The sequence below is a fragment of the Rhea americana genome, unplaced genomic scaffold, assembly GCF_003343005.1.
Source record: "Rhea americana isolate MKP2758 unplaced genomic scaffold, rheAme1 scaffold_117, whole genome shotgun sequence".
NCBI lineage: Eukaryota > Metazoa > Chordata > Aves > Rheiformes > Rheidae > Rhea > Rhea americana.
In genome coordinates, this window is record NW_028185228.1 from 3,022,748 (window position 1) to 3,034,802 (window position 12,055).

General features: G+C 37.0%; 1 protein-coding gene across 1 annotated transcript in view; it reads right to left on the reverse strand.

The window, feature by feature from the left end:
• Positions 1–12,055, reverse strand: part of LOC146600765 (uncharacterized) — a 129,060-nt gene that overhangs the window by 93,454 nt on the left and 23,551 nt on the right. Inside the window, exons 4-5 of the mRNA XM_085318713.1 lie at positions 4,068–4,103; positions 741–794 (exon numbers count right to left, since the gene is read on the reverse strand). The gene's annotated coding sequence lies outside the window, so the exon portion shown is untranslated. The remainder of the gene's footprint in view (positions 1–740; positions 795–4,067; positions 4,104–12,055) is intronic.

Genomic DNA, 12,055 nt, shown 5'->3' on the forward strand with positions numbered 1-12,055 from the left:
TTTTTTTTTTTTTTTTTTTTTTTGATAGCTAATTTAAAGCCTGGGAAAACTACAAATATTCTGAGTATTTAGGTTTTACTAAATCAAGTAGAAAGACAATGGGGCTTTTTTGAAGAGGATTGTGAAGCAAAACAGAGCAGAAATTAACAGAAAGTTGTTGATTTTTACAATCCAGTCTGAATTTAATGTGAATTAGTGCCACTATTGTATTTCAAAAAGTTTGTCTAACTTTTCAGGGCATATTAAGGCAGATCAAGTATGAGCTCCATTTGCTTGTGTAGGAACTACTGCAGGATTAACATTTTGAAAAATCAGGTCCCTTCTTGAAGTGCTTGAATACTTACAAGCCTAACCTGGAAACTCATGTCTGTAAATACTCGCTTTTTTGAAACTAGTCTTTAGATTGATTATTATTTTTTTTTTTTTTTTGGCTCCAGCCCTGAAAAAAAGCCAAGTATGGCAGCTTACTGCTGTCATGAAAGTCAGAAACTCACTACAAACATTTTTGGAGGACAAGAAGCTATTAGAAATGCTAGGGGGCCATTCAAAATGCTATCGGTCTTCAAAAAGTATTTGCATACAGATTATCACAATGAAATGTATTTTAGTTTGAGTGGACAAAAAGCCAAAACAGTGGCTTTTGTATAATCCAGTAGATGGTGCTATGATGCAATAAACTGGTTCAAAAATACAAGAAATGCGTTGAATATGAAGAGAGAAGATTATATTTAGTCCTTTACCTGGCGGTGCTGGTTTTGTGGCAGTTGGTTTGGCTGCAGGAGCTTTTGCTGGCTCTAAAAAAAAAGGGTGGGGGGACAAATTAAAAAATTAAATCAATTACTACAAAGAGTTTTATCTTGAAAGACAGAAATATGAGGAGGGTGTCCAATGAAAGATACAGCCTGTGGCAAACTTTTCAGTGGAGAGTCGACCAAAGAAATTTCCCAGAGAGGAAAGAACTAAGTTGCTTTCAGTTAACTCAATGATCTGAACAAAATAGCTAGCCAAAGAGCTAAAGCAACTTCTAAAATCTTGCCATTAGCAATCACTTTGTTTATTTTTTCTCTCTACTTATTCCATATCCATCGGTAAAGCAGAGTGAAGCAGTTATCTGYGGGATTCTGTAGGAATGCAAAGGGAGGCAGGAGCTCAAACCCGGGTAGCTCGGAGCAGGTACCTCACAAGGGAAGGGCTGGCTCCACGCTCACAGGTCATGCCGCGCTCAGGACTTGTGAGCATTTGCAACCCGTGCTGCAGAGAGGCACTGTAGCCGCACTGTCCCTACCAGCCAGGCCACGCAGGCTTCACTATGCKCCGGTGATGGTGCGGCTCGCTGCTGTCGGCCGTGACCACAGTTGGGGAGTCTCAGCCTGTACGGGGTGCAGAGCTCAGCAGAAGGTAGGTGAAGACTGCCAAGGTTTGACCTCTCCAGATGGGCAGCAGCWTTTGACCAGAAGCCTTTACATTTGATCTGGCAGTTGAGAGAGGCAGGAGGTCCTGAGGCAGCCTACAGTAGCTGGCCTATCTGTGAATTCAGCAACGGCACCTCCTAAGTTCTCATAGCTGTTCAAAATAGTATCCTGTCCCCTAACCTGTATCCAAACCTAATGAAAAAAAGCAAAAAATTGGGCTGCTTCTCAAAGTACGTTCAGAGACATTGATACTTGAGGAGCCTCCCTCCACACTGAGGAATGGAGGAACATCAGGGGAACAACTCAATCTTTGATACTGCACTTGAAACAGCAGCTGCTTGGTTCTCCTGGTAGAGAAACAACCCCTCTCAGACTGCTTAACTGTAGTTCTTCTGATCTCAATCTTTTCATGAAACATTTATGTTATCTCCTCTTTACTGAAACAAAACTTTTCCTTGTGGAATGAAGTTTCAAATGATGAAGGGTATGTGAATCCCCAAAGGACACTTTGAGAATCTCAGCCCTGGGTAGAAGAATATGACTAGTCTTGTGGATTTATTTACTCTTTACTAGAGTTTAGTTAATCCTTTGTATCCTCAGGAACTACCAAAACAGGCTGTACTTAAACCAAGATAATTTAACAAATATCCATAAGCTAAACTCCACTGGCTTTCATAATGGATTTTTTATATCAACTGTAAAATCCTGCTAACTAATAATTCACATTTCCATATTGTGAGAGGAAATAATTAATCATTTTAATCACATTTGAATTACAGAATGCCAAAAAAAGTTAGTTAATCCTTCACATCTGTCACTGTGTTATTACAAAGAAAAAGAATATGGCTAAATTAGGAATGTAATTTTGAGTTCTTCCCCTCCAGTCTTTTGACAAGTTCATGAAAGATGCATCAGATTGTCTTGTGAAACAGAATGAAAACAAAATATAGTTTTGCAAGTGTGCAATTGTTTTGTTTCCATTCATTTAAAAGTCTGCAGCAGATAATTATATCCTAACTTATTTGGATCTTAATTATTATCACAGTATTGTAATTAGTTGGGGTACTCACTCATCCTTCAGGGAAATATGTAGAAGAAGACCTTGAAGAAGGGTTTCCTTAGAATTTTTTTTCTTGAATGCCTGCTCCTGCAGAAGCAGGAGATCCAACACACATACTCTGCAAGTGGCAAGATGGACTTCTTTCAGAACTGCAGGACTCCTGCACTTATTTCCTTCTCCCTCAGGTAGAACATACTGGCCAGCAACGCTTTTTTTTGGTTTCTTAACATCTCTGAAAACAAATGGATTCTGGATTCTTTTTGGTCCACCTGAATTTTTGTTTTCATCTGAAATACTTTATTTTGAGCAATTAGAATAAGTTTGGTTGAGGAAAAAATAACATGAAGGACATTTTTGACYAAAAAAGTTTTGTAATTTATTAATCCATTTAACTTTTTATAGCACTAAAACAAAGGTGCGACTGTTTTAAACTCTTTTTGGAATTCATAAAATGTTTCAGGGCTAATTATTCTGCATCATTATACGAACAAATTTCAGCTGCAAATTTCATCCTGCAAGTTTCACTCAGGCAGTAGCAACTGCTAGACAATCCTCCTGTTAGAAGAATTATGTGCTCAAATCAATGGAGCCTTCAAGGCTTACTTGCAGACAGGCAGGAATACCACTAGTAGATCACTATTTGTACACTAAATCCACTATACCTTTTGTTCAATGTTTTTGCAAAATTTGAGTGAGAAAGCAAAGTACGAGATTTTCTTGGATGCCAAAASAAATCTTCTCAAATATTCCTGAAAAACTGAGGTTGGTAAGGGATTCCACAGAGAATACTTAAACTTCTGCCATAAGGTTGGGGGAGATCGCGTATGAGCTCGGAGTCAATACATTCTTTAATCATGCACTTGACTGAGCCTTTGAAGCCTCAGATATTTCCTAACTTTTATTATACATCATATTTTCAGAACAAAGATTCTGAGCAGTTGGAGTCTTGCCAACAAAACTACTTGTAACTATCTTCACTGTGTTGAGGCATTAATGCTTACAAATTTGTAGAAAAGAAAGGTGCAAGAGTTCCTTTGTTACCAATGCCATGTTCTGAGAGAATGATTTTGTTATTCATGCAGAAAAGCCCAGTCCCAACATTTCTGCAGCCTCAGAAGCCTCTCCATGTGAAGCTGAGGTAACTGATAAGGCAATGCCATGATTTTGCATTTGTAAACAGGCTCCATTTACACAAGTCTGATGGTCCTCAGGTGACCCTCTGCAAACCTGCTAGACCCTGAATCTTCTCAGCCCATTTACCAAACTTGCTGCTTCTGAGAGCACACTCAACTGAGATCTAACTTGACATTTGCTTCTCTGTGAAACCTTTGTTTTTGAAGACAGTGACAGAAAGAGGGGAAGGCAGAACTGTCAGTCACAAAGAGTATGGGATTAGAAACAGCATAAGAATGAATTTAGAATGTAGGAGGCAGCTGGAGTCTAAATATTTCATTTTTTCAATTATAAATGGTGTAGCTACTTTCTTCTTTGTGTTCTCAACAATTCAATAACTATAATTTTGGATTATTGAAACATGCTGTTTAAAATTACATGACATGTAAGAGATCATAACCTACTGCATAGTAGTGTCTTACTTTTAAGTTCTTTGGACACAGCAGCTTCTTTTTTATCTGTAAAAAAAAAAAAAACATTCATGAAAACATAGAAAGTGCGTAGGTAGACAAAAAACAGCMGTATGTGCTTTAGAAGTAAACACCTGATTTGCTGCAAAGAGCACTGTTATAATGTAGTGGATCACTTGAATTCTGTTTCATGGTAGAGTTGCATTAATTTAATTTAAAGTGAAAATGCAACAAAGTCTGGATGAATATGGACACTCTTGTTTAATTTTAGTAATCTGTGGGATCTGACATATGATTGAGTTACCATGGCTTACATGTGCTAGCTGTGCCATTCCCCATGTGCCATTCCCAGATTACAGCAAATGCAAGGGAAAATGCAGTAGAAGAATCTAATAATAGAGACATATGATGAAAGGGATTATCAAGTCTAGTCTTCCTAAAATTGCTGACAGCCATACAAATGATGCCTAGTTTGGAAGGTTTCACAAAACMCCTAGCCAAAAATCAGGCAGTTACATGTTTCCCCCCATGCCAAAACAAACAGAAGATTTATAATTAAAGAGAGGACACCAAAAGAATGCAAGCCATCCTTCCAGTCCAACCTGGAGAGAAGATCCCTCCTGCTTCCAGTTTTTYCCATTGCTCAGTTGAAATTCAGGTTAATACAATTCTCTCATATTTGTGACAAACAGCACACATATGACTGTTACCATAACTCAGCCGATGTGGAATAGCCTACAAACCTGAAGAAACTCAGTCCTATGTCTCAGCCGCTTAAAACAGGTAAATCCATCCTTGTTTAATTTAAATGAAATTCAAATAACTCAGCTATATCAAAATACAGTATAGCCAGACAGCCTATCAGTAAGACTTAACCAAGCTGTTTAATCATATCTCTAGTTAAGATAGCACAACTCTTGTACTGTAAGTCATTTTTATGATGAGTGAGGGTAGATGTGGAATTTTTACCAAGTAGGTGCAAAGGGGCAGAAATATTCAGGGATGGATTATCTTTTCATTATAATTGTTCATCCAAATTAACATCTGAGATTTTATTTGGTTAGCAAACTGGGTCACTTTGATAACTGAACTGGGGGGAGGGGCTGATATACCTTTTTCACTAGCATCATCTGTGCAACTAAGAATTGATTCACGAATCATAGAATCATAGAATCAGTAAGGTTGGAAGGGACCACTGGAGATCATCTAATCCATCTCCCCGCTCAGCAGGGTCACCCAGAGTATGTTAGACAGGGTTGCATCCAGGCAGGCCTTGAAGATCTCCAGAGAAGGAGACTCCACARCCTCYCTGGGSAACCTGKTCCAGTGCTCCGWCACTCTCACAGGGAAGAAATTCCCCCTCACGCTCAGGCGGAACTTCCTGTGCTTCAATTTCTGCCCATTGCCTCTTGTCCTGTCACAYSGGACAACTGAAAATGCATAGAATGGTTGTAGAAATTACTCTCTTGGATGCTCGTAAGGAAATGAGATTCCTCCTTAATCTATCGTGAGCTTAGAATATAGGTGTGATAATGCTTATGTCCACAACATAAATGAATGATAAATTAATTGCTCTTTTAAGTACTAATACAAGAAATACTTCAGGGCAGAAGCTGCCAAACTAAGTAGCTTGCAAAAGCAAGACTATCCCAYTACTGATAACGATATAAAGTTGCTTCAGTTTCTGTTGCTCTCTAAATTAATGTGAAAAAGTTGATAAGAGATAAGGTAATGTAAATGACTGCCAAGTAGTCTATTAAGAAGTTGTGAAAAATTCAGAGGAAAATATATTTCTGTTTGGGTGATATGCTGCTCTGAACTAAAATGTTTCTAGGTTAATCCTCTGCTTCCACTAACTCTCTGTGAAAGCATGTTTTGCAGGCATTACTTCAAAGTATGATAATTACTACATTTAGATGAAATTAATCATGAAGCAGCTTTAAGCCATGTTATCTAGCTAAGGAGCCTGTTGAAGCCTTCAAGATGTGCCTATTAGTTGCCAGATATGGAAATTTTAAAAGGTGTACATTGCAGTGATATGAATCATTTATCACAATAATCTGCTATTGCTGGAGGTTATAAAAAAATAAATAAATTGGCAGCATCATTTACAATAATGGACGGGATCTAAATAAAACCCTCAAGCTCTTTCTTTCATTTTTTTTCAAATAAGTCATTATTTATTAGGACAACATATTTTAATATATTTTAGAGCCATAATTTATGTTAAAAGAATCAATGTGTTTTCTGATCATCTGAAATATATAGCATACAATAAATATCTGAACAATTTTTCCTAGTAAAGAAAATCTTACAATTTACTCATATTTAAGAGCAGAAAAATTACCAATAACTGATTCCAATAGCACATAATGATAAGAAAATGTAAATATTTTTACTCTTAGGCTACTCTTTCCAAGCCAAGATGTCTCAAGTTAGATTTTTAAATCCATATTTATGCATCTAGGATAGGAGGATTAAAAAAAAAAAAATCCAGAAAAGATTTGGTTGGACCCAAAAGCATGGAGTCCTTTTGAGGGTATATAACCCTTACATCTAAGAACCTCATGCTTGAATGAAATAAATGACCTAATTGTTAAGTATGGAGTGATTGGTAGATCTGACAAATGGAAGGAAAAGTCTTCTGAATAAGAGATCCCTAAATGCAAGCACCTGCTATTCTTAGCAGCTATAGCTCTCCTAAAGRCACAAAGAGCAAGTAACTAAACAGCTCAGAGGAAACAAACAAACAAAAAAGAATGGAACAACGCGTTATATTAGTGCAATTAAAGTAAATGAGCATTTTGCTTTATTTATTTTGTTTTCCACATGTCTAGAGCTTAGCTTTTAAAATTTTAAATTATTGGAGTGTGTGAGTGTGGTTAGGGAAGGCAGCTCACAATACTTCTGGTCTTCACATGCATGATGCCTTTTTAAAAAAAAGCTCCCTGACCTTAATACTACCCTATGAATAGATCTGTTTTTCAGGTTAGTTAAGAGGGATTTCCAGAAGAAATTACCTTTTCCCTCCACCTGTGCTAGGCCAAGTACAGACATTATCCTCAACACCTCTTTGCCAATCAGCCTATGAAGAAAAATTTCCAGAGCTTTAGGCTATTGTCTCTTTAAAACTTCACATGTGAAGTCTTGCAACAGGAAAGACSTGTGTATCACATGAAACCAACGGCTACAGTTCATGGAAACCGTGTAACGCATTAGCATCAGGCCAGGTACGCTAGCCGCCTCGGCCAGCAGCGCAGTCAAAGGTACTATGACTGTCCTTGGTATCGGTGACAGAGCTATTTGACACTCAGCAACAGGGAATATTTCTTTGTTTTGCTTTGTTTTGTTAAGCAACCTAAAGCAATGAAAAGAATGTTTAGTAAACTCCTGGGACCTACCATAGGAGATCACAACTTTAAAGTTTAAGGCTGCCGGTATTTTGGGTGCCCAGATTCAAAGCACCTAATTTTCTTAGAAGGTGCTGAGAACCTATTTTATATTCAATTCTTATTAAAGGGCTTAGATAGACCACCCAAATACTAAGACATGGAGAATTATTGGATACTGCTGACAATCTTAGCCATAGGCTTTTTTGAAAGCACCTATAACAGGCTTTAACAGGCTAAGCACTAGAGCTAACAAAATCATTTGTCAGCTGTGGAGGACTGTGAACCAACCTCTGTTTTACAGTTATTCTCAGGAGATATTTGAAGACAGTTGTATTCTGCTCTCTCATCTCAAAATGTAGGTGTTATTATACAATAAAAACAGCTCCCCTCTTTTCAGATTTTGAACAGGTTTCTCTTTTACTGGCTCTTGAAAAAGATTAAAGTATGGTTAATTTTTTTTATTTTATTAAAAAAACACTAAAAATTTTAACAAACATAATTTCGCTCTGCACTTATCTGCACAGGCTAAAGGGATCAATTTTGAATTCAAACTAGGAATGCACATCTGGCAGCCAGCATAGATGTATCTCAGTGAAACAGCAAAGCAGTACTTTATTCTTTTGCCTCTTTTTAGTACAGAGCTCGATCTTTTCCTCAGGCCTCGATCAGCATTCTTTTGAAGTAAACTAGCAGTACACAGTAACTGCAAATGACATCTAAACTACACATGGGGCAAGAAAAAAATATCCCTTTAAGCTCATATAGTGCTTTTCATGGCAGTGAGTCCCTAGGAGGTTCATAATAAGCCATTAGACAAGGATACCCCAATGTTCTACTACAGAGTATGGTTGTATGAGTTTAAAAAAATTTACCAAACTGAATATTTCAAACATTGTTGTGGTGCGAATTCCATATCTAGGTTCACAAAACCTTTATACGTTTTTTAGCAATAGATTTATAACATAATGTACATGCAGGAATAGCAGAAGACCTTCAATAGCTCCATATAACCTATAATTTTATATACAAACAACAATTCTAGAAAATATATATGTCTGAAATTGTACTCTCTTAAAAAGATCCCCTGTGTTTTTTCTACCTAAAAATGTGTGTGTATATAAATATATATATATATATAGGGATAAAAAATCCTCCTAAATTAAAGGTTTTGTTCAGATATACAAATATTTCAGAGAAGATATGTTGATAGCTCTGCTAATACTGTGCTGTTTACAATAGCTGCCTAAAATAGTTTTACTTCTGAAAGCACTCTTTTGTATATTGTATCGATATAAACCTTTCTTTTAGGAAACTTACTGAAGAACATGACTATAATCTCAAATTTACAATAGAGACTAATTTAAGCATCAGTTCACAACCACACTGTCTGAATTGTGTAATAGACAATATTCTAATCAAACACAAGGTTACTCGGTAACTAAGGTTAAGAATGCTAAGAGAGCTTACTAAAGACTAAAAATAAGAATACAAGGATTCCTCTGTCCTAGCTGGTCTGAATAAAGCACTGAAACCTTTGGGAATTACTAGATGCCTACAGAATTCTCTGAATCAAAAACTAAAGAGAAATGTAAATTGTTAAGTAGTTACTAAAGGAGTTGTCACCCTAAACATTAGCTTGCATTGACTGTCTACCTTCTTTACCTGTTAGCTGATGATCACCTACTAGAACTGACTTCATTAAATCCCATTAGTTGGCTAATGGTCCACATATAACCACAGAAGAATCAAATGTCACACACAACATGACTATAGCTCTATTAGCTGACTCAAAAAGAAGCTTTTTAACAGGATTTATGCAAACCCTGCCTCGCTTAGCTCTTACCATTGATTTTGACTTAGGTATTTAATTAGTTTTGTAGTAAAAAGTTGGAGAAGAAACAGAGAAGAGGGCAGACATGAACAGAAACTTGAAGAATCAGAGGGAGTTGTGTTGAAAATTGACAAGATGTTTTCTGACACCGTGAAGTTAGAATTGTACTAGGTCTCTGGCAAAAAAAGGCTTCTGGCTGTTATTATTGACCAAAGCATAACCGAGACCACCATTTGGAAACTTCCTTCTGGTTTTGCACATCTAATACCACAGCAGAGCTTTTAAGACAATGCATTGTATAAGCACAAAAGCTAATGTTCCCTTTCATGCCCTGAGCAAGGGTTCAAAAGAGTGGAAATAAAAATGATAGCAGGTGGCATCTAATGGCTGCAAATTTCCATCATGCGAATGAAAAACATAATTAAAGTCGCTAAGAGACCAGTCTCCATACAGTCTGCTCTCAAGCTAGCAGATGTACCAGAATTTAAAAACAATTTATTAAGTACCAAGATTTGCAGTTAATGTGATTTACAGTGGTAAAAGAATAAGACGCCCTAGATAGCTGTGCATTATGAAGTTAAGAATGAATCCCTGTGAAACACATAATAAATAAACATTMATTTACAAACCTCCTGATGAAATATACTGTGGTCTAGCACTTCTTTTTTTCATTCACTTGGAGTTCTTTTTCCACAACTTTTTCCACAAAAAGGTAGCCATTTCAACTAATATTCTAGCAAGAGAAGTATTTACTCAAGAGTAAATGCATACTCAAGAGTAGTGTTTAATTCTGAATTTTCTTTTAAAGTTTATACTCAGTTGCTTTCTAATTTATATTTTTTATGTTAATTTTAAACTGTTGTTTGATGTTGGCATTAATAAAGTCAGCATCATCTTATCACATCATAGAGTTTTGGGAAGTTTTCTTTTTTATTTTGATTTCAACGATGACTAAACAGCAGATGCCAAGTATAAAAGCGTTTTATCAGAGTGCTTCCWCTTTCTATTGTAATATCCAGTTTATAAAACATATATTCAGGTGTCTTCATTTTATAATTAAAGTTATTTCAAAATTTTATATCATAGGGAATTAAAACAATATTGTTTCTTCTTTTCAGAGCTTTCAAAATCTAGCAAGGCTCATTTCAGTCACTAAGGTGAGATTCCCTTATCAATATGCACAGCCCTAAAATTCAATATTGGCATAGAAGAAGCTGTTCAGCAATACATTTTTCTCACATGGAAAATTCTGTGTTTAGGCCTGCACTTCTTTCTGTTCCCTGTCTTAATCGCTGAGCCTGAGTCTGCCATATGCTCTGTGACAGCTTCTGACAGAAATTGCCCTTGCATCTTCCAAAGATTGCTTCTTGGTGAGCATGAGAAAGTCATCTCACTGTACCAGCGAGGCTGAAATCACGCACAAGAAAAAAGCAAGAGGCCCAACCACAGCTGCTTCAGAGTTATTCCTTGATCCCTGTTGGTGATAGCTATGAACTCCTAGACTAGAGTTTAACTTTCTTTGGGAATAACTCAGGACTCCTAACAATCCAAATATCCATAAAGTCCTTTTTCCAGTCCTTTCTTGTTTGACAATCAGTTAGAAGAAATTCTAGGATCTAAGTTATCTTAATGGCTGCTTCATAAATAAAATAGGATACAAGTTTTTGTAGTCATAGGTCTAATAGTTATTCTTACTGCTGCATAAATACTCASGAAAATTTATGGGCAGAGGCTAGTAACTCTTGAATCCCAGACTGCAGGTTTTCTGTTCAAATCTCTCTARCCTCTAGGACAAGAGGTGAGGGAGAATTGCAGATAGAATTATTATTGCTGGATAAAACTGGGAGGAAGTGGAGCTTCAGTAAGGTGAAATCAATTTTCCTCGAGCAACATGGGACTAGCTTATGAGATGGTGCTGATAACTAATGTGAGATTTAAAGGGGTTTGAAGGGTTTAGAATTGTGAAAAAGTGACTAGGGAACATTCTTCTGTCGTTTAATATAGTAGAAAACTGGTGATGGTGCTTGTCTAAAATTTTGACAGATCATTTAAAATTCAGTTTGCAAATCTTTGTGGCAGGGGCTGTTTTTACTGTGTATTGTCTCASGTACTTTAACATAAAAATAATTGTTTCACTTAAAAGCAAATGCTTCCAAGTAAGTGTCAAGGAACAGTGAAATGTTTTGTCTCCTTTTGCCAGTAACAGCAACTCATTTCCTTAAGATCAGATTCAAGGGCTTTAGCCACGGTTACCAGATCAAGTAAAGACACAGGGAGCAAGCAGGAGTGTTTCTAACCCTAAATGGGAGTCGATAAACTGCCTTTAAAGAGAATTTCCATCTTCAGCTTTGATGATTGTCAGTTTTGAAGTGGAAAAATATTCCACTGCTCTTCCTTGCACTGTCTTTGGAGGATGCCTGCTCTCCTCACCTCCTCACCACCTCCTCTCCTCACTCTTTCTCTCCTCCCCACTTGCAGCAATGAAATTTTTGTTCATTTCTAATATCTTTAGTGCCTCCAAGACCCTTCCTCTCACCAGCACTTGCGTGTGTTGCATCCCAATTCCCTGTCTCCATGCACAACCATGCCTGTCCCCATTTATAAAGGAGCTATATATTAGGCATGGCCACATACAGCCTGAAAGCCCAGAGCAGGTCAGCATCAGAGATAGGTAGTAGCCTAAAGCCCATGGAGCTTTCCCAAATGTTGCACAGCAATGTGTATGACTGAAACACTAAATGCTACCTCAAGCAGATTTCCCAAGGTTATTAAAAAAA